This window comes from Mustela erminea, chromosome 8, assembly GCF_009829155.1.
Source record: "Mustela erminea isolate mMusErm1 chromosome 8, mMusErm1.Pri, whole genome shotgun sequence".
NCBI classification, from domain to species: domain Eukaryota; kingdom Metazoa; phylum Chordata; class Mammalia; order Carnivora; family Mustelidae; genus Mustela; species Mustela erminea.
Genome location: NC_045621.1, coordinates 88,243,862 through 88,266,887, shown reverse-complemented (window position 1 = coordinate 88,266,887; position 23,026 = coordinate 88,243,862). Strand labels below are relative to the sequence as shown.

The 23,026-nt window shown below is 33.1% G+C and overlaps 1 protein-coding gene and 1 non-coding gene across 5 annotated transcripts in view; one reads left to right on the top strand and one right to left on the bottom strand.

Moving 5' to 3' along the window:
- LRP1B (LDL receptor related protein 1B) overlaps window positions 1-23,026 on the bottom strand; it is a 1,969,831-nt gene that overhangs the window by 1,686,449 nt on the left and 260,356 nt on the right. The window lies entirely within an intron of this gene.
- Window positions 607-749, top strand: LOC116597925. Its single transcript, XR_004288857.1, has one exon. It is a non-coding gene; the product is annotated as a U4 spliceosomal RNA (small nuclear RNA).

Here is a 23,026-nt window from a genome sequence, read left to right as displayed (position 1 = left end):
ACTAACAGTTTTTTAAAGATTTTCAAATGCATATAATCAAATAAGGAAAGCTACCTAGGTGACATATGGTATGTGGCTTCAGCAAGCTACTCATTATTCTAAGGCTCATTTTTCATTACCTTGAGAGGTTGAAATAATTCAAACATTACAACGATGTTATAATGACTAAATGAGATAATGTGTATGTATGATGCATCAGGCAGAATTTCAGGCACAAAACAGGTATTAGATAAATTTCTCAATTCTCAACCAAAGTATATTAGTTATATAAAGTTTTATCATACACAAAAAGTTCCTCTTTTCATTTAGATGCATTTTAATCAAAGAGATGAACAAGAGTTTAGCATAATATCATTTTTTCTTTTACTAACTATAACTGTAGAAATTACAATTAATAACAACTGTAAGTGTTTAAATAAGACCATGGATTTTTTCTGCTTTGTTAATCGTCAAATTCTTGTGTTTAGAACAGTTACTACTCTACATTAGACAGTCAGTAACAGTTGTTGAATAAAGAAGACATAAACAAATGTGTAATCATACCCTTTTAAGTTCTTCAGATTGCAGAGTTTCAAAGTCACAGTAATGATTTAAAGTTCAGAATACAGCTTTGCGCAGTGGCAGTATCGTAGCCAATGAGGTTTATCCGAGGCGCGATTATTGCTAATTAAAGTTTAGAATACAGCTTTCCTTATTGTCCCCCCTTGCTCATAGCCATCTTGCTTAATTTTATCAGTTTTTCTTTCAAAATGTCTTTTATTTTCATTCTTCCTCTCAACTAATAATGCCATTTCTCTAGTCTGATGACCCATCCAAATAAATGCATTAACTTCTAGCTGCCACTCTCAATCCTGGAAACTCACCATTGACGCTATCCTCCATAACAGCAATCCACACTGCGGTGGGTGCCTATAAATTCACTGGAATAGGGTTAGTGGGAATTATTACTTGGAAAGAGGGACCAATGTTTGTGAGTATTTTAGATGCAAACAAACATAAATATATATTTATGAAAGATATCCACACCTGAAGGCAATAGGGGAGCAGTGCCTTTGCTCTCTTTTTAAAGTATAAATCAACTTACAGTTATATATATAAATGTAAAATAGAGGTGTCACTCTTAGTAACTTACACTGACATTTTCTCTCAAGAAAAGAAAACTTCTCCCAAGTTGCTGTCCCTGCACAGGAATAAGTTCAAACCCAAACTTTTCTTGGGGGGGGGGGGGGCCATGTACCTCCTCTGAAAAACTTTCATGTCAGATTTCACAGTGGAAAGCATATTAATGAGTGGCTGATATAAAAGGCCTCAGGTGCCTGGGTGGCTCATTTGGTTAAACAACCAATTCTGGTTGTTTAAGCTCAGGTTGTGATCTCAGGGCCATGGGATCGAGCCCTGTGCTGGGCTCCACAAGAGTCTGCTTGTCCCTCTCCCTCTGCTCCTCCCTCTGTCTCTCTCTCTCTCTCTCTCTGTCTCTCTTAAATAAATAAATAAAATCTTTAAAAAAATATATATATATATATATATGTTTTCATTTCTTAATGAACTGCTTTCATCATAGCATTCTTCAGATTAAGAACCAAATATTTGCTATTTTTAATCATATTAATTTTAGCTCATTTTCACCTAATGTATTCTCAAATTTGGGTTGTCAGTATACTAATCCCACCTTTAGAGCCTTATTTTCTAACATTCTCACAAAACTCATCATTCATAGTAGGCAAACCCATCCTTCATTAACTAATACATAAACACTGATCATTCTGGATTTTAAAACTTGAATAAAATATTTCTAGTCAGTTTAATTCCTTTAACAATTTAAAACCCATCAACCAAGTCCTTCTACTTTCAACCAGTGTGACCTGTGGCCTTCCCTGTACTAATGTCCTCTGAGGTTTACTGAACACTCAATTAGAATTTTGCACAGTTTACCGCTGCCCCATGTGTTGGCCACCCTTATTAAGGTAAAGAATGTTTGGCATCTAGATCCTTAAATTATTTTTTCTCTGAACTTTTTTCTTTTTTCCATGTTTCTACACTTGCTCAGTTTACAATTGGGGTTACTTTTGAATCCAATTTTTTATGTGTTTTCATTTACTAAGTAAACATTATTCAGCTGCTTTTTTTTTTCCTTAAATCAAATAGGTAAAGACTATTTTCTAGTAGCAGTTATCATGGGAATGAATGAAACTATTTAAAAGCACTTTATTAATATACAAATGGTCTACCAAAAAATGAGAATAATATCTTTATGCCTTGGTTCTAAGCTAAAGAATTATATCCATGAAAAATCTTTAAAGATTCCAGTTAAGTGAAACAATCCATGTGTTTGGCACATAATATGTTCTTAGTACGTGATCCTTGAATGTTAAATCAGGCAAGACTATACATAATGCAACACAGATTGCAAACAAAAACATCATAACTTGAAATAGATGAATCTATGCTTTTAATTTTAAAAAGTGTTTACTTTATGTAAAATAACAGAGGCTGTGTAGATCTCAATAGATCTCCACTTATACTCCAAAAGTCATATACATCAGAAAAGAAAAGAAAACCACCCTTCACCTACAGTTCCATATAAGAAGGAGATTAAAAATACCAAACACTTCAAATGATGTTCAAACAGGGGGAAAATACCCTAACAAGAACAGTCAGCTCAAATATAAGCTAAAACAGATTATGAGGGGAAAAAAGAGAGGGAAACAAACCTAATGGTTGGAATACAGACTCATTCTGACAAAGAGAGATTCTCAGAATCCATCAGACCAAGTCAGAGAGTTGATGGATGACATTAGTTAACTCTGGAACAGAAAGGCTGGGCTTTAAAGGACACAGGGCAAGAGGTGATATGGGACTGTCAGTCTTGTAAGCATCCCTCCTACGAGAAAGAGAGGTAACTTGAGAAATAAAGTCTCCCTGAACATCTGGAAAAGAAAGAATAAATATTCACATATGTATGTATGTATATTATCTTGAATCTGAAATCCAAAATATCAGAACTAAACTGGATTTTAAAAAGGAAGTCACCTGGGTGGCTCAGTCTGTTGAGCCTGCAACTCTTGATTTCATCTCACATCATGATCTCAGGGTCTGAGATCAAGCCCTGTGTAATGGAGCCTGCTTAAGATTCTCTTTCACCTTCTGACCTCCCCTCCATCCCTGTTTGCATTCTTTCTCCCTCTTTCTCTTAAAAGGAAAAAAAAAAAAAAGGAAGTCATTGTATGAGTTGACTAAATTTAAGTAAGACACTGAAAAAAATAACTCAGAAATGAAGACTGAGTCCACGGTTCCCAAAAGGTATATTTGACTAAACTATAATAAAGAACACGTAGTAACAGCTGAGAGTGATTAGAGAGAGAATGATAGATACAAAAGATCTAAATGAGTCAATATATGTATAATAGGTTTCCTTGAAGAAAAAAAATAAAAAACAGAGAACTAATATTTAAAGTCATAATAATCTAAAAATGTTTCTTCTGAAAATACAAAAAGCTTTAATTTAACATTTTAAGTATCCTAAATATTACTTGAAAAATTGATCCAGAAAGTTTAACTCTAAGACATATTCTAATAGAATCAGATTATAAAAATACAGAAAAAAAATCTGGGGCTATTCAGTAAAACAAGCAAGTCATTTATAAAGAGATGAAAGTCATGACGCATTATTTCTCTATAGCAACATACAAGGTAAGACAACACTAGATTAACACATTTTTTAAAACTTAAAGAAAGAACACCTCAAGGCCCTATTATCCAGCCAATGTTTCCTTCAAGTTTCAGGAACTACCCAAAAACATGTTTAAATGTTCAAGAATTCAGGGAATGCTGGAGTCAAGTGCTTTCTGAGGAATCTACTAGAAAACTTATTTTGTATATTCCAAAGACAATTGGGAAGAACCTAGCAAAGGGCAAACAGTGAGAATGTATTGTGCTAATTTCAGATTTATGATCAAAATCTGAAGTTAGCACAATACATTCTCACTGTTTGTGAGAAACAGTGAAAGAATAATATATATTTATCATATAAATATATATTGAAAATGAAAGAATAATTTATAATTCTTCATATATTATAAAGGTGAAAGAATAATATATAATTATTACATGTCCTGACAAAATAGAAACATTTCAACTAAAATAACAACAAAGAGAGAGAAAAAGGTAAATTGGCATGACATCACTGATTATTGCTTTGAACTTTGAATTTTTCTTTGCAGGCTTGTTTTTGGTAGTTGTATAGGCAGAATAATTCTAGAATTATCGTGTATGTATTGTAGGAAAGTCTTCACAAGAAAACATTTATATTCTTCTAAATCAGAGTTATCACTGTGGGAAAGGCAAGTACAAATCAGAGGAAAGTTGACAAAAACCCTGGAGAAGAATCTGAATTGGAGGTATGAGTATGACCTCATAATTAAGGGAAAAATATCTCACAAACATGGTGTGCGTGTGTGTTTTTGTATGTGTGTGTGTTAGTTCTTTCTAGCCTTAAAAGAATCCAAAAGTAATGTTACTCCACTAGCTATTAACATACTTAGTACCCAGTTCTTGGCTTCTAAAAGGACTCCAGTCTCTTTTGAGAAATGATGATTTCAAGTCTGGGGAGTACAAGTACAAACTGAAAATGGAATATATTCTAGGGCCAGAAAATCAAAGAACTTCTTAATGAGTAGCGGGAACGTGTCAGAAAAACAAAGGAGCTAGCTTTGCCCATTTGAGCAAATTTGGATCAAGTTTTTTCTAAATTTATATTGATGTATGACACACAAACAGAAAAATACCAACTTTAAAATAACAGTATTATTTGGTGAATTTTCATTGTGAGAACACACTCTTTTAACCAGACACAAATCAAGAAATAGAACATTATTAAAACATTAGAATCCACATTCATACATCATCAAAAGTCACCACTCCTGACTTGTAACAGCATGCATATTTTTTGTCTGTTTTGTAACTTACAGAATCGTATAGAATATACTCTTTTGTGTCAGACTTATTTTTGTGAGATTAACCCATATTATTGTGTATTAGAGATTATTTATTCTGATTGTTGTATAGTATTTTATTATCAGTACATATCACAATTTACATTTTGGATGAACTGACATAAAAAAATATAAGACATTATATATTTTTTTAAAATCCCTAAGTCTCTAGAGACACTAAAAAGTGCAGATGGGAGGAAAACTTATTATTTACATAATTATGCAAGTAAATAATTGTAAAAGGGATGATAGAATGAGAAAACGAGCATACTGTAACCATCAAAATAATCATCTATTTGAACAATGATCATCAATGAATCTAAAATCATTGGCTCAAATGCTAATGGAGGACAGACAGGTTATGCATCCGGTTTCAAAGTGTTAGCCTGCATATCACTTAATTATCTCAAAGGAAAAGTGGCAGCCTTATAATGGAAAGAAAGTGCAAGCATCAAATCCAGAGTTATAAATAATATGTTTCATGATGCTATGCAATATCATGTAGATAGCATTCTTTCCAAAAATGTTAGACCAGTATCTAAGTATGATGACTCAATCAGAAGAATCCAGATTGTGGGGCATTATATAAGACGTCTGGCCTAGACATTTAAAAATTTTCAATGTCATGAAAGAGGGCACCTGGATGGTTCAATTGGTTGAGTGAGTGACCTTAGCTCAGGTCTTGATCCTGAAGTCCTAGCACTGAGTCCCATCAGGCTCCCTGCTCAGTGGGACGTCTGTTTTACTCTCTGACTCTTCCCTCTCATGCTCTCTCTCACTCTCTCTCTCAAAAAAATAAATAAAATCTATAAAAAAAATTGTCAATGTCATGAAAGAAAAGAAAAAGTAGGTTTGGATTTGTTGTTCTAGATTTAAAAAATATAACAACTAAGTGCAACTTTGTGATCCTTGATTGGATCTTAGAACAAAAGCTACAGGGGCGCCTGGGTGGCTCAGTGGGTTAAGCCGCTGCCTTCGGCTCAGGTCATGATCTCGGGGTCCTGGGATCGAGTCCCGCATCGGGCTCTCTGCTCAGCAGAGGGCCTGCTTCCCTCTCTCTCTCTCTCTGCCTGCCTCTCTGTCTACTTGTGATCTCCCTCTGTCAAATAAATAAAAATAAAATCTTTAAAAAAAAAAAAAAGAACAAAAGCTACAAAAAACTCAAGGACAACTAGGAAATCAGAGACATTTAAATATGGAGTATTTATTAGATAAGATTACTTTATCAATGTTGAATTTCTTGGGTATGGCAGTGGTATTATATAGAAGAATGTCTTAGTTTTTAGAAAATGTTTACAGAGGGATTTCCAGAATATGCAACTTCCATTTTATTATTAAGGTAATACAGAGGAAAAGAAAGAAAAAAACAAATGTGGCTGATGAGAACTGGTGAATTCAGATAAAGGTATTTGGTATTCATTGGTACTTTTGTTTTAATTTTTCTGCAGATTTGAAAGATGAGAACAAAAGGAATATATAAAACACATCTTCAAATTGAAGACTGTTTTTAAAATTCAATATGGTTAAAAAAAAATGAACTAGTAACTAACATCTTCTTTTCATAGTTTAACCATGTAAATCCAAAACATCTGTTTATCCAATCTCTGAATCTCAATTCTAATTTTAATTGACTTACCGGTTAGCACATATTCATTGTAGAATAAATACATGGATATATCATGAGTTTTACAGTATTTAAAATAACCTTAAATTTTTACTTTACATTGATCATTTTTTTCCTTATACATTACAAATTGATAAGCCACGATCATTCATGAAAAAGATGATTCTGATCAGTGTTTCAAAAAAAAAATCTTTCTTTTGAAGTTTGATCAAAGGGCAAAACAAATAAGACTCCGTGACAACTTTAAACTTACATTTCATTAGCTCTATTCAAATATTACTATGATATTAGCTACTGTTTGCCAAAAATTTAAAAAAAAAAGGAACTTACTTTATAAAACCAATCCCTCCTCTGTCCCCCCAAGAAAAATCCATCAATATTGATTTTGAAAAAAATCTGTTAAGAATTACTAATCCAATCATTTTAGCAAATTTTCTTTAAAAATAAAAAGAAAACAAAACCAAAAATATTTTAGAAATGTTCTATAACTTTAAATGATAAAAACTATGATTCAGGGATGCCTGAGTGGCTCAGTCAGGTAAGTGTCTGTCTTCCGCTCAGGTCATGATCTCAGAGTCCTGGGATTGAGTCCCACATGGGGCACCTTCTCAGCAGGGGAGACTGCCTCTCCCTCTCCCTCTCTCCCTGCTTGTGCTCTCTTTGTCTCTCTCTTTCTCTCTCTCTCTGGCAAATAAATAAATAAAATCTTAAAAAAAAAAAAGAATGAAACTGCAATTCATAGTCCTGATGTGATAACAATAAACCATAGCAATAAACAAAGTCTAACTTAAAAAATAAATAAGAAAATAAAATGTAATCTTTAATTCTTATTGATAATTTCCTATGAGATTAAAAAGACACTTTTACCTGACATTGAGGAGCCTAATTTTCAACACATTATTTGACATTTAACATAAAGACACTAATAACCTTTGAACTTGCTGGTATATTTTTTCTTTTAAAGGCAAATGAGGGGCGCCTGGGTGGCTCAGTGGGTTAAAGCCTCTGCCTTCAGCTCGGGTCATAGTCTCGGGGTCCTGGGATCGAGCCCTGCATCGAGCTTTCTGCTCAGCAGGGAGCCTGCTTCCTCCTCTCTCTGCCTGCCTCTCTGCCTGCTTGTGATCTCTGTCTGTCAAATAAATAAATAAAATCTTTAAAAAAATGTTTAAAAAACAGGCAAATTTAAAATGTTTAAAAAATGTTTAAAAAAAGGCAAAACTTACATAAACTCCTGCATAGATGATTATAATAATAATATCGCATATTGACATCCTAGTAAAGATGATGTTATTGCAAATTTAAATTTCTAAAGTATGAAAAATACCATCTGAAGAATATGCCACTCTAAAATACGCCACTCTGCATAAAGGTTGAATAACAGGTGCAAGAAAGGCATTCTGACCTGTTTTTTCCTAAAAGCAGAATATGAAACTCCTATGTGAAAGATGCCCTTCCTATACCAGAAAGGAGGAAACATTCTTATCATCACAGACAGAGTCCAGACCAAAATAATTCTGCCCAAATAGAAGCAGTTAAATTAATTATTATTTTCCTTTAGTCTTACATATTTTACTTACTTTTCCACAACTGCCATTATTTTTTTCAACCTAAGTGTAAAAGCAGTTTGGTAGTCATTTTCTTATTTGAACATTTATGTCATATAAAATTTATATTAAATAAGTCTATATGCTGTTTTGCTGTTAATCTGTTTTATGTCAATTTAATTTAATTCTCAGACTCTAGTTGAAGACCCTAAGAAGGTCGAGGTAAAGTGCTGCCTCTGCTAAAGATCACTGTTACACACAATAGAGAAACCTTCAAATCTTAATATTTGTTATATATTTTTGGCAAAATTTATCTTCCATATCACATGCAGACTTGCTGTCAGTGCTAACATATAAGCCCAGATAATTTTCTATTCTTCTTGTGAAATTTTTACTTGGGAATATGCATTAAATTGATGTTCATATTTGTTTTCTATTATTATGAATTTACCCTATATGATATACATCTCTAGTATCTCTAAAAGTTAGGGACGGGAAGGACTCCTCTAAGGTCTTTTTTTCTTAAATAATTTTTATTTTTTTATAAACATATAATGTATTATTAGCCCCAGGGGTACAGGTCTGTGAATCGCCAGGTTTACACACTTCACAGCACTCATCATAGCATATACCCTCCCCAATGTCCATAATCCCACCCCCCTCTCCCCCCCACCCCCGCCAAGTAACCCTCAGTTTGTTTTGTGAGATTAAGAGTCATTTATGGTTTGTCTGCCTCCCGATCCCATCTTGTTTCATTTATTCTTCTCCTAACCCCCAACCCCCCTTTACTTCCTCATATCAGGGAGATCATATGATAGTTGTTTTTCTCTGATTGGCTTATTTTGCTAAGCATAATACCCTCTAATTCCATCCACATCATCACAAATGGCAAGATTTCATTTCTTTTGATGGCTGTATAATATTCCATTGTATATATATATACACCACATCTTCTTTATCCATTCGTCTGTTGACAGACATCTAGTTTCTTTACATAGTTTGGCTATTTTGGACATTGCTGCTATAAATATTTGGGTCCATGTGCCCCTTCAGATCACTACATTTGTATCTTTAGGAGAAATACCCAGTAGTGTGATTGCTGGGCCAATATAGCCAGGGTAGCTCTATTATCAACTTTTTGAGGAACCTCCATGCTATTTTCCAGAATGGCTGCACCAGCCTGCATTCCCACCAACAGTGTAGGAGGGTTCCCCTTTCTCACATCCTTACCAGCATCTGTCATTTCCTGACTTGTTAATTTAGCCATTCTTACTGGTGTGAGGTGGTATCTCATTGTGGTTTTGATTTGTATTTCCCTGATGCCGAGTGATATGGAGCACCTTTTCATGTGTCTATTGGCCATCTGGATGTCTTCTTTGCAGAAATATCTGTTCATGTCCTCTGCCCATTTCTTGATTGGATTATTTGTATTTTGGGTGTTGAGTTTACTAAGCTCTTTATAGATTTTGGATACTAGCCATTTATCTGATATGTCATTTACAAATATCTTCTCCCATTCTGTCAGTTGTCTTTTGGTTTTGTTAACTGTTTTCTTTGCTGTGCAAAAGCTTTTGATCTTGAAGTCCCAATAGTTCATTTTTACCTCTCTAAGGTCTTAAGCAACACATTTGCTACATCAGTAAATAATACTTTTAAAATTACTCAATTTGATAAAATTATGATTAAATTATATCCTTTAGTTATTTCCCCTCAGAGAATGAAAAACAATTACTCATTAATATGGAGAGAATATGTTAACAAAGGTGGTCTATATTTGAGTCTTTATAGAGACCCAGGCTACTTACTTTTTCATGAAAATTATAAAGTATATATTTATTTAACTTCTTTTGGAAGGACATGTGACTAATATAAAACCATTAAGCTTTCTATTTTACCAACCAGGAATAACTTATTTTTAGAGAATCTAATATGATAATTTCCTGAAATCCCCAATTCTTTAAACTCTGACATAGTTAGGAATGTTGGACTCTAAATAGAAATATTTGCCTTTATTATATATTATTTCCAAATATCCATATTATTTCCTTGACATTAAAAATTAGTTACTTACATATTTTTTTGCCTTGGCACCAAACAGGCACTAAAAATTCTCTCTCTCTCTACACACACACACACACACACGTATAAATATATATATATATATTTTTTTTTTGCCTTGCCTTAGTGTAACAGTAATATTAGAACAAGACAGTAAATGAGACCAGTTAATTAGTCTAAGACTGGAAAAAGAATGAACTCAAAGTGCTACTATTCAAATAAAAGAAAATATTTAGTAAGTAGGAGATACATGAAGTGTCCTAAACAAAAATTTATTCTTCTTTCTATTACAAAAAGAATACATAACAAATTATGTAGTTATTCTCTACCTTCCCAAACATTCACTTCATAGGGGTTGGTGTTCTTTCGATTATTTCTAGGCACTCCATTAATTTCTAGTCATCGTAACCTGGAGTATTACTATTCCTTTTTTTTTTTTAATTCATAGTAGTTGGCACTATGATTTAATTAGAGCATGCTGAGTATTAAAATAATATGATAAATTAAAAAATAAGATTGTTTACATGGCATATAAGTAACCATTTTCTACTTTTGCTTTACATACACATTTGTTATTATGGGAGAGTAATTAGAAGCTGTGAGGAGTATCCTCCAAGTTACAAATGTCTGTGTCACAAAACATGACTTCAAATTTCAGTTACAGCCAATCATAATTTATCAAATTCCAGTTCTACCACAGATACTAGTATTGGATCAAGCTGAAACAACCCTGCATTCTAATAAAAAGTAGAACTGTTCTCTTTTATGAGTTATGTAATTGTAAACTAAAATAAGAATAAATAGCCAAGAAGTATTTTCATCTTTTAATGAAGACTTAAATTTAAAAGTTTTTAGGATAATTCAAAGTTGCACTATTAAAACTTTACACTATGACTTAAAGCTTGCTATCTACCATATAATCAAAGCAAACATAAATTAATATGAAGCTTTCTTTAATATGTCGTAGAAAGTGAAACACTATTTTTTCCAACTATGAAGAAATCCCCAAACTTTGGTGATAAAGAAATAAAGTGTATATGCTTTTGTTCTGGAATAGCAAAGATAATTAACTTTCCACTGTTCCTGTTCCCAGCCATTGGGTGGAAGTGTTCTGAAAAGCCACAGTCCAGGAAAGGGATTTTATTTCTGAATCATAACTGCATCTAAGTAGGGCCATTTGACTAGTTTTTGCAATGGGATATGTGTGGAAGTGACTTGTAGTTCAAATTAATTAAAAAGGTAACATGCCTTTTCTACTGTTCTCTCATATTTGGACTAAATACAAGAAGCTTTGATAGACCCAAGAGAGTCGAAACTCTCAGAATGGAAGTGTATATAGGGTCCCTGAATCTTTATGTAGAAGATACAGATCAACTGGCCAAGGATATCCACATTTTATTGTCACAAACTTTTAATTATAAATCCCCTGAAATTGAGGGTTATGTTTTTTATAGCAGTTAATGATATTCAGACTGATACATTAGGTGTTCAGCAGGGTAGAGGGGATGGGTGTTGAATGGGAAACTTTTTTCTGATTTCTGGGGCAATCTAGTGTTTCCAGTGAAAAATGCACTTGGAATTCTCTATAAAAGGTGCAGGTTAAGGCCACAGAAATACAAAAATGCAGTTAACCAGTACCTCTAAAATGGATACATTTTATTTTTTAAACTAGAGTCATATACCTGCACTTATAATAGAATTTCTTTAGACATATTTTTAACTAAGAAAAAAGAGAGAAGTGTCCCATACTCCTTGGCATATGTCAAAACTGTTTTGACATTCATTCCTTTAAATGTTTGCATTCTTAAAAATAAATTCTCTAGCAAACAACTCAATTTTGGAACACTGAAGACTAAAATAAAATAAAATAAAATAAAATAAAATAAAATAAAATAAAATTGTCCTCCTCAAAATCTTTACAAATTTGCTTCTTAAAAAAATCAAATAGTGAGGTTGTTTTTTTTCTTTTTTTTTCTTTTTTTTCCTCACACACTCTTTAGAACGTTCCTCTACCCGAGAGTTATAGAGCACAATATGGCTACCAGCCAGACTCCTCACCACAGCCATTGTGTGGGTTAAGAAGACACCAGAGAGCCGAGAGATAAAGGAGTTCAAACAACAGGCTATTTCTGGGTAAACATAACTGTAAAGGGCCCTTCTCTCAAACAGTGAGCAGATCCTAAGGTATTAGCAAAGAAGCCCTACAGCAATTGATGAAATTTATAAAGAAAGAAAAAGTAAATAGGAATAACTTTTAACAGAACCACCCTAAATTAGGTAAATAGATAGATGATAGATATAAACAGATAGATACACAGATAGAAAGAAGAATAGAAAAAAACACAGGAAGAAGGAGGGAAATAACAAAGGGCTTTACCTGTTTTAACATATTTCAAAAGAAAGAAATATTCTCTGTATGAGGTTTTGATAAAGCTACATATTAAGAGTAAATAAATTCTTTTTTAAAAAAAATCATAGCAGTTCATGAAAACAGTGAAGTAGTAAATCATAAATGAATGGTTTAAATAAAAATAGAATAACTGTTTATAAGTTCTAATTTTAAGTATTGGGAAATCAAACTGCATTTAAACATGTGTATATTATTCTCTCTTAAAATCTTTTTAGAACTATTCTTTAAGGTTTACGGCACAGAAGGAGAGCTATCATTCCCTTCCTCCACTCTTCTCTACACTAATAGTATTAATGTGTCCTAAAGTATATGAAAAACAAAACAAAACAAAACAGCCTCTAAGTTCACTATCATCACTGCCACGCCTTTTTGAAAACCTTATTTTTGGTAAGGAGAGTATTTATACCATGCTTGTAACTAAGATAATTTTTTATTTCTGGATTATTTCAGGAGTAAATTATAAAATGAGATTGCTAAAAATATATACATGTGTTTCAATATTATTATAATAAATCAAAGGATTATATTTATTTATATGTATAAATTTAGGAATATTTATTTTTACCAAGAAACATCATTACTTTGTAAGGACCCAGACATCATATTTTACCAAAAAAAAAAATCATTAAATGTTGATTGTTTTTTATTTTAGCCCATAACAGAGATATGATTCTGATATATGAACATTTATATGTATAAATAACTAACTTCTATGTCCTAAGGTAGACTTTTAAACAAAATCAGTTTTTTTTACAACTTCAAATAAAAAGGGATATATTTGTTGAAAACTCCACATAAAACATGTAAAATTTAAGTAATTTTTATTCTTCTACCCAAGATCTTCAACACAGAAAGTTTGAATAGATGTTATCAATATTTGAGAAGAAAAACTCATTTAGAATGAGTACTGGTTTTCATCCCTATACACAATAAGGATGTGAGCACTGCATATAGTAATTTAGTTTTCTTTTCAATAGTTTTCCAAAATTGGAAAAAGAGAGAAAGTGAGAGAAACCCGGGTTAAACAATTACAAGAAAAAAACCCTACTTTGTCAATTGTCCTTGTTAATAGACCAACTGTTTCATAATTATGATTGCAGAGATAAAATAAGCAATAAAATAAAATTATTATTTTTAAAATTTATTTTATAAATATAAAACCTTATCTGATAACTCTAGAACTATAACATAGCTCAAACTGACTTAAAACAAAATTTTAAAAAGACTATTAAGTTTTATATATTTTTCTTTATCATAAATACAATATATGAATAATGGCTATTATATTAAGAATTCAAATCTAGGTGGTCTTAGTCTATTTTTGCCTCACTCTGCTAATTCCTACAGTACCACTTAAAAAAAAAAAGATTGATTGATTGATTTTAGAGACAGAGAGAGCATGAGTGAGAGCAGGAGACAGGCAGAGGGAGAGAACATGTAAGCAGACTCCCCACTGAGCACAGAGTCAGATGCTGGTCTCTATCGCAGGACCCATGAGATCATAAGCTGAAACCAAGAGTCAAACACTCAACCAACTGAGCCACCCAGACGTTCTCACTATTACACACATTTTACATATGTCTGTGTGACATCTCTCTTGATAGATATAGGTAGGTAGATGGATAGATAGACATGTATAGATAGATAGATAGATAGATAGACAGACATGTATAGACATATATCTTTTTTAAAAACTACGTTTATTAGCTTCTTCTATTTCCTTAAATATCCTATAATTTCTCCTCCTCCAGTTGATAACTCCACTTTATGTTTCATTGAAAAGACAGAATCAGACTAAAAATTCCATCAAATCCCAACTATTAAAGCTGCAAATTTGTCCGTATTCTCCACCTCACTTTTGGTGCACTGAAGAAAGTCTCCATGTTCTGAACTCTGGATTCTCACCTCAAATTCTGTCTCAATAATTTTTGTGTCATCAGTGCCTCAACAGCCTTATGCAAAGAAAATGTACCCAATAATGTATGAAAGTTTAAAGCTGTGAAATGTAGTGAAATAGCAAGTGAATAAAAACTATATATTTATATAATATGGTTATGTTGCAAACAAAGAAATGTGTAAATAACAAAAGATTAATGATAGTATGAAAACACCATCTATCCTACTAAAAAAAAAATAATTAGAATTAAAACAGTGTGGTGTTTTTGTTGTTGTTGTTGTGTTGTTATTGTTTTAATTAGGGGAGAGCCTATCCAAAATAGAAAAATTAAAAAGTTTATTAGGTTTTAATATTGGTGAGGCCTTGAAGAAATAATTATTTTCATATACTGCCTATTGAAGCATAAATTGTTATGGCATTTTTGGCTAAAAATTTGGCAAATCCATAAATAAATTAAATGTGCACAGAGTATGACAACAGTAAAAGCTCTAAGGATTTCTTCTATAGATAATCTTGATCACCAATTCATCAATAAAAGTATACATTTAAGGTGAATTATATCATGGTGCATCCATACTATGAACTACAAGACAAAAATTATGAAGATAACTTGTTCTCGTTTTGATTTAAGACGGCAGACTGAACAAACCAAAACAAAATACAATTTTTGAGCAACAAACACTTTTTTTTTTTAAGAGAGTATGGTAGGAGGGGCAAAGGGAGTCTCTATGCCCAGGAGGCTCTATGCCCAGCACTGAGCCCCACACAGGGCTCTATCTCTCCACATGGAGATATTAACCGGAGTTGAAATCAAGAGTCAGACACTTAATCCACTGATTCACCAAGACGCCCCACATCTAAAACTTTAAAAACACAAAGAAATTAAATTCCCACACTGGACTGTTTCTTTGAAGGATATGGTGGTTATGACAATGAATATGGAGAGAAAAAAAATCTCAGCATGGTGTTAAGATTTAAATTGGCAACACTTTCATCTATAAAATAAGATACAGATATTTAATGGATGTCAATACAAAAACAAAGCAGAGAAATTAATTATGGCTTTGGAAAGAGAGTAAGTATCCTCTTTGATGGTATAAAAGTAAAGGTATTAATGAAAGGACAAGGAATGAGGCGCCTGGGTGGCTCAGTGGGTTAAGTGTCTGCCTTCGGCTCAGGTCATGATTCCAGAGTCCTGGGATTGACTCCCACACCAGGATCTCTGCTCAGCAGGGAGCCTGCTTCCCTCTCTCTCTGCCTGTCTGTCTGCCTACTTGTGATCTCTCTCTGTCAAATAAATAAATAAAATCTTAAAAAAAAGAGATATTTGCAAATGACATATGCCATAAAGGGTGAGTATCCAAAATACATAAAGAATTTATAAAGCTCAACACCCCAAAAATAAATAATCCAGGATCAATTAACTCAGTAAGTTAAGTACTTCCGATCACATGTGTGATAATACCTCCTACTGGGTGCCTGTTCTCCATTCTCTGGCATCCTGGACCACATGGAGTTCCCCTCTCACTTTTATTTTTTTTTAATATTTTATTTATTTATTTGACAGACACAGAGAGAGAGATCACAAGTAGGCAGAGAGGCAGGCAGAGAGAGACCGGGAAGCAGACTCCCTGCTGAGCAGAGAGCCCCATGCGGGGCTTGATAGATACCAGGACCCTGAGATCATGACCTGAGCTGAAGGCAGAGGCTTAACCCACTGAGCCACCCAGGCACCCCAACCCTCTCACTTTTATCCAGTGATGCATTCTGCTGTCACCCTCTATCCCCACTGCGGGCATGGGTACAAGCTTTGGTGCAGATACAGTTTTTCTGTGCAGGGAGATTTTTTATTCCTAATTTAACTTTCATTCTTGTTATTATTCTAAGATTTCTTATTTCTTGAATTCAAGATTAATGATTCAATCATGGTAACTTATAAGGTTTTTAGGAATTATCTGGTTTTTTCCCCTAAGTTATCTATTTGCTAATATATAATTATTTATAATAATCTATTATCACACTGTGTATTTCTGTGGTTATCTGTTGTATTGTTTTGTTTTTTTCCCATTTCTCATTTTGGTTATTGTGTCTTCTCTCTCTCTTTTTTCTTAATCAATGTGGTTAAAGTATTGCTAATTTTGTTCATTTTTTTTTTTGAAAAACTGATCATTACATTCAATGTTATGTGATAGTTTATTCTGGCCTCTATCTTATTTATTTCTGATTTTCTTTTTTTTAATTTCTTCCTTGACTAAATTTCAGCTAACTTTCTTCTTTTTCTAGTTCCTTGTGGTATAGCGCTAAGCTGTTTATTTGAACTTTCTTCTCCTGATACAAATATTTATAGCATAAATTTTATTCTAACACCTACTTTTACTGCATCCCATAGCTTTTGAAATATTATGTTTTCTTTTTCCTTTGATTTGAAACATATTTTGATTTGCCATTTATTTAAATGCCAATTATTTAGCTAATTGCTTGTGCAATAGTGTATTGATCAATATTTACATATTAAATATTTCATATTTGCATTGTAGATTTTCCAGCTTTGTGCCACTACAATTTTGTACCACTGTGATTGGAAAATATACTTGGTATGATTTTATTATTTTATATTTGTAATATTTGCTATGTCTCCTTTCATATGATTTAACCAGGGGATCCTTCTATCTGTACTTGAAGAAAAGGTACATTCTATTTTTCTTGGATGGAATGTTTTATACACATCTTTTAGAACCCTCTATCGGAAGTATGCTTCAAGTAAAAAATGTTCTTGTTGAAAAAAATAACATTTTAATTGAGGTTACTTTATTAAAATAAAGTATATCAGAGGGGAGGTGCATGGAGGATCTGGGTGAAATAGGTGAAGAGGATTAAGAGTACATTTATCATGATGAGCACTGAGTAATGATGTCTAGAATGTTGACTCACTGACTGTACACTGGACACTAATATAGCACTGTATGTTAACTATACTAGAATTAAAATTAAAAAATAATAAATGTTTAAAATAACAAATAAATAATCAATGATATTTGTAAAGTTTAACAGTTCCTTTAAGTGTTAAGTGACCACCCTACCCAGTCTCAAAGTGAACAGGCAAACAAGGAGAACTATTTTTCATATGATTTTCAGAAAGACATATTTATAGGTCAATGGCATGCAATTATTTGCTCAAATGCTCTTTGCATATATAACAGCACTAAAAAAGGAGCTAAACGACGTGTTGAAATAGTCTTCTTGATATATTTTAATTAGGTGGGGAGAGAAAGGATTTAGAGTAAAGATGTAATTTCACTAGTTTGGTAGAGCTAAAAAAAAAAGCTCATTAAATAGTAATTCAAAATTATTTCAAGCTTTTTCAAAGGAAATACTAATTTTTCCCACCAGAGAATACACTTGAGTGACTCTAGGAAGATGCTGAATATTAAAAATGATGATGATGAATTTTATTGAATTGTATTATTCTAATACCAAAATTCTCTAGGCCCATAGTTACTCAGAATTGATGAAAAAGAAAACTAACAAAATATCAGCACCAATAAAAAAAGTATTTTTTTACTAAACTTAAGTTGAAATTTACCTTGTCTATATGAACATGTAACAGGAATAAACTGACCACTTGTAATCAACAACCAAATTGCATTTCACTTTCAAATTTTAAGGTTTAGTTGTTTACATTTAGCATTTGGAATAAGAGTCCTATCTGATCATTACTTCTTAAAAGATGTCCAATTAATATGGTCGAGGGGCAAAGTAATTATATTTCATGACAAGAGAACTAGAAATAAGAAACATTAAAAATCTCAGGTGCCTGGGTGGCTCAGTGGGTTAAAGCCTCTACCTTTGGCTCAGGTCATGATCCCAGGGTCCTGGGATCGAGTCCTAATCGGGCTCTCTGCTCAGCAGGGAACCTCTTTCTCCTCTCTCTGCCTGCTTGTGATCTCTGTCTGTCAAATAAATAAATATCATATCCCAAACAAAATATTTGCTTCAGTGATACTGTTTTCTTCCCAAATTGTTTTTCCTTTCCTTTTATCCTTTCTTACCTACTTGCTGTCCATTATTTTAGAAGACAGAATTCCCCTGTACTTTATAGACTTGTTATCAGACTAATTGTTTAAACCAACGCATGGTGACATGGCAGCATCTGATAATGTCTAAGTATATTTAATATTTGTTTGGGATGTGATAACTTGAAGGTACTATGAATGGGAAAAGGTGGAATATGGATAATTTTCCCCAAATTTCTTTGACTCTGTGGAGATTATTGACCCTAAGTCCACTCCCAGTTCCATGCTCCATAAAGTATTTCAATTTACAAGATAAAGTACATCATCTTTGAGCTCACACCGGCTTGGTGAATAGGAAATCAGTTGAAAACTGATTCATCAGAAAAAAAAAAATTACTTGAAAATGAACCTGGATTGATTGATTGGCTCAGAGAAAGCATTTGATAAATTTTACAAGGTCAATGTGTTATGCAGCAGCAGGTAACTCATTATCATCTCAGGTTAATATGAAGATTTCATATTAAATATTCAAATTGTTATATGCTTATGAATTGATATTAAAGATTCATATTAAATATTCAAATTGTTATGTGCTTATGAAATATAATTTTATGAAGTATATCAGAATATTGCTTTTAAATTGACAATAATAGCATCCTGGTTCATTTTTTTATTAGTGGAATTTCTTATACAGTATGAATAGTCAAGAGATAACAGAAAATTACAGTACAGAATCATAAAGAATGACAGGCTCATTCTCTTACCGGAGATGGGCTACCAATGTTGGAATTGCTATTGGCATTAGGGCATGGCTAACAGAGTGTGAGCTGAAACTAAGAGTTTTTTAAATAGGGAAAGGAGTATATACTTGATATAGAGAATATAAAGACAGAAGAAATAATGTAAGTTCCTTGCTCTCACTCTATAAGCTACTGATAGTAGCTTCTTTCAGAGAAAACGCTATGAATGGAGCAGATGAGAGAAAAGTGTTAGGATTTGGGTGTTTCAATTTTGATAAAACAGCTACTACCAAGGAATGATGAACAGTATCTATACGTGAACTCTGTAGTGTGGATCATCAAGTATCACTAGAGCCAAGTGGCAGGTATATGGCCAGTTGAGGACATAGACACAGTGGGTTACTTTTTATTTGAGATTGAATTAGAAGACCTAGGGACAGGAGAAAATTATCTCTATCTCTTCTTTTTTTTATTTGTCCAGATGAAAGAATTTAGTCTAATTTAAAGGTAAGTCTAAATTAAGGTAAGAACTGAAAGCTTATGGCAAAACAAAGTAGGGATACAACCATATGTTCTATGGTGTCTATAAAGAAGAGTACCTATTCCAAGAAATCACTATTGGCGAATATATGTGATCTAGGTTAATGGGTTCTTGTCACCAGCACTATATTTCTGAAAATCAAGGAATAAAGAATAAGTTAATATAACATATAATATATATATATATATAACATATATTATATATATAATTATATATATAACATACAACATAAATATTTTATATATATATGTATATATACATATATATATATATATATAACAGAAGAAGATAAATAGTTTGGGGCCTTTGTCCCAATTAAAAATATGAAGAAAATTTCTACAAACCCTCTGAAGAATTTATTTAGGGACATAAAGCCATATATTTAGAAGGTCACTGAGATATGTATATAGCTGGTAATCACAATTGCCTAATCACAAGATACTGTGTAAAAGTATTGTCTATTCAATTCTATTGTCATGACTAATGATTAGGTGGGCTCTATCTTTATTAAAAATATTATTAGTATTTTTCACCTTGGAAAGGGTATCTACCTTATATTTTCTCCAAAAAAGCAAATAATTAAACACATTAATGGCATATAAAATAAGTTTCCATATTTTAAGAATTATACGCATGACAGGATTTCCCAAGATCCTTCACTGCAAATGGATGAGTTAAATTGCTTTTGACCTGACTAAAGGGAATCAGTGTCTTCTAATCATGTGCAATAGGTAACAGTGCTTTTCTTAGACTTTTCATCTTCATAAATAACTTACATCTAATAAGGCCTCATTCCATGCACTTTGTAAGCTGAGTGCATTAGTGTAACACTACTTTATAATAAAAAATCTCCTGCTATTCAAATATGCTGTCCTTGGAATTCAAGCCCAGAACAAGTAACTTCCAATATACCTAATACACATATGTATCTGACCAGTGAAAGAATAACTTTTAAAATGAGCCAAATTAGGGGTATCCTGGTGGCTCAGTCAGTTAAGCAACTGCCTTTGGCTCCGGTCATGATCCCAGGGTTTTGGGATGGAGTCCTGAGACTGCTGAGCAGGGAGCCTGTTTCTCCTTCTTCTGCCCCTATTTGTTCTCTCTCTCTCTCTCAAACTAATAATCTTTTAATAAAATATAAATATGTTATCCTAATATATAAATATATATATTTTAATACATTATAAATAGTAAATTAATAATCTTTTTAAAAAGTCAAATAAAGTAAGTCAGATTATCATTACAATTTCTTCATTTAATAACCATAGCTAAAAATGCATACTCTCGTGGGATTTTCCTTCTAAATTCTTTTATTAAATATTTATTTATTTGAGAGAGAGAGCAAGGACAAGGGGAGGGAAGGATAGAGGGACGGGGAGAGGGAAAGAATCTCAAGTAGATCCCCCTCAAGCTGGGAGCCCAAGACAGGGCTAATCCCCTGTGATCACAACCTGAGCTGAAATCAGGAGCCAGACACTAAACTGACTGAGCCGGCCAGGCGCCCTCAGAAAGAGTTCTCACCAGACTCTGCTCTGATCACAGAGCCCTGTGTAGGGCTCAATCTTGTGACCCCCCAAGCTGAAATCAAGTGTCCAAGACTTAAGTGACTGAACCACCCAGGTGCCCCCCGCCCCAACTGCTATCTAATTTCTATGTATGTCGTGCTTTTGCTTTCATCACTTTCCATACATTCTGCCTTCAGCTTTAAATTATTCAGTTTATTAATACCAATATTCATAACCTATACCCTTTTATCTTGCAGAAGTTTGTTGATATTGCTGAATCACTATTACTTATTGCACGTGACGGGGGAAAGCATAGGCTCTTGTCTGGGTAAAACTGTACTTCTGTTTTGGATGAAAAGGAAAAGTTGTTCATATTTGAGGATGCCATAATCTGTATAACTCTCTTTTCTTAGCAGGTGCCACTCCTATGTCTCAGGGCTTTGCCAGGGATATTCTATTTTCTCTATCCTTTACTACACTCAGGATATTATTAAATTTGCTATTTTCAAAAATGGGTCTTTCTGGTGCCAAGGACGCATGCATATGGAAACTGGTTAAAAGAGAATTCTGGGGGCACCTGGGTAGCTTAGTGGGTTAAAGCCTCTGCCTTCAGCTCAGGTCATGATCCCAGGGTCCTGGGATTGAGCCCCACTTCGGGCACTCTGCTCAGCAGGGAGTCTGCTTCCCCTCTCTCTCTCTGCCTGCCTCTCTGCCTACTTGTGATCTCTGTCTGTCAAATGAATAAGTAAAATCTTAAAAAAAAGAATTTTGTTGAGGACTAGAACATATAGTCACATTTGTGCAGTCTATCTGGAGTTCTAAATGAGATGCTCTTCCACAAAGAAAAGTTAAGTTGTAGCTTTCCCCATAGTTAAATGATTTCACTAAAGATTCTTGTCCAAGTATATCAATCATCACCTATTACCACAAAGCCAGATTCTTGTCCAAGTATATCAATCATCACCTATTACCACAAAGCCAGATTCACAATTGTTATATTTGGGAATTGGTTGAAACTACCAAGAGTACAATTTTTTATTTTTTTATGTGAACATTATCTTCTCAAAATGATCAAACAGAAAACTATGAAAGGATTTACATTTGATTTTCAGCCACAGTAAGAAACTCCAGCAAAATACGTGTTAAAAACTGAAGACATGTTTCATCTTATCACTCTCCTACGTCTGTATTATTGGATTTTAAAGATTTTGGCAGTATCATGAATTGGAAATTTAATTTACTCTGAAATGAGTGATTTTTTTAAACTTACAATGTCCTACTTCCACTGGGGGTGGAGAGAATTCACCTAGAAATTACATGGAGTCTGCCTAATAACTGGTCAAAATTTTCATCTGATTTACTCTCCTCAAGTCCACAGGTACAGAGCTTCCTCAGAAGAAGACTATGGTTTACGTTAATTTGAAAAAGAACTGTTATGCTGAAAATAAATAAAAAATAAATTTAAAAAAGAATAATACTGTCACTTCAAAATTGTACACAGTGCATTCCTCTGTATAATCCTTCCAAACTCTATACCAGCTTCTGATTCAATATGGCAATCTGAGAAACCAATCTCCTACTTCATCCCTGAGCAAAAGCTAAAGAGGCAGGCATAAATTGGGAGAAAATACTGAGGCCTTGCACTCTGGAAGAAACCTGGGGCCCAATTAAGCAGCATATCAGCTCAAAGATGATGCAGTAAT